Source organism: Aplysia californica, unplaced genomic scaffold, assembly GCF_000002075.1.
Source record: "Aplysia californica isolate F4 #8 unplaced genomic scaffold, AplCal3.0 scaffold00477, whole genome shotgun sequence".
Classification (NCBI taxonomy): domain Eukaryota; kingdom Metazoa; phylum Mollusca; class Gastropoda; order Aplysiida; family Aplysiidae; genus Aplysia; species Aplysia californica.
The window spans coordinates 274,824-275,879 of NW_004797747.1; positions in this window are offsets into that span (position 1 = coordinate 274,824).

Here is a 1,056-nt window from a genome sequence, read left to right on the forward strand (position 1 = left end):
TTTTCCATTGAGTTTGATGTCCCACGGGGGCTCTCGTGGTCTAGTGGTTAAGGCGTTCACCTCTCATTCAATACGTCTCGGGTTCGAATCCAGAAAGCGATGGAAAATGTCCTTCTTTAAAGTTTTTTTCTTACCGGTTCATCTGGTCCGAAAGGAACACACCCAATTTAACGAGTCCGTAATATTATGTGAACCACCACGCTCGCACTGTGGAAATACTCTCACTTGAATAGGCTGTCACGCGAAACATTTAAAGCTAAAACTAAACTAAAACCAAATATCTTAATGAAACAACTACAGTGACATTCCCAAGGGTAAATCACAGAAGGTTGCTTCGTATTTTAGTTAAATAATAATAAATAGATTACATTTTATTGATCCCCTGGCACTCATATAACTTTAAGCAGTTGCGAGCACCGTAAAACCTTACTAAAACTAAAAACTGATCCCGATGGGGAAACTTATGGTAGAATGGCAAACATGTTTTATATAAATATATGATTATAAATTCATGCAACATAAATACGTACATATTATGCACAATATTACACAAATACAGAACAATTTCATAAACATGGTATTGCCGGTCGCTACTGTGCACCGCCCTGTTTTATGAGCTCGGGTTGTCGTGTCTTGCATTCTCGGACATACCTCAGTGACCACCCACATAAACCCCCGTGGCACCAACACTTCGTCTGCTCCGAACTTTTGTGTAAATTTTGTCTCCAAAGTGAACTAAAGTAAAGAGGTACGTACGGGACAAAACTACAGTTCTGAGACGAAGACTTCCTTAACATTGCTTTTGAGTCTGAACTCACTAGATCTCCTCCCTTTTGCCACTGGGGCCCTCAGCGTGGCTGGCTGGTGTTCCAGTTTGATATGTTATATCCGCGTCTCTTGGGTATGACTAGTCGCCATTTGGGGAAATGTGCACGTTGCGGTGATCTTTTGCTGTATATAGCAGTTTTGTTTTATGGGATAATTACGTTCGCAGTTTTCTGACACAAAGCTGAAGTACGCTTCCTCAGGAGAGAGAGAGAGAGAGAGAGAGAGAGA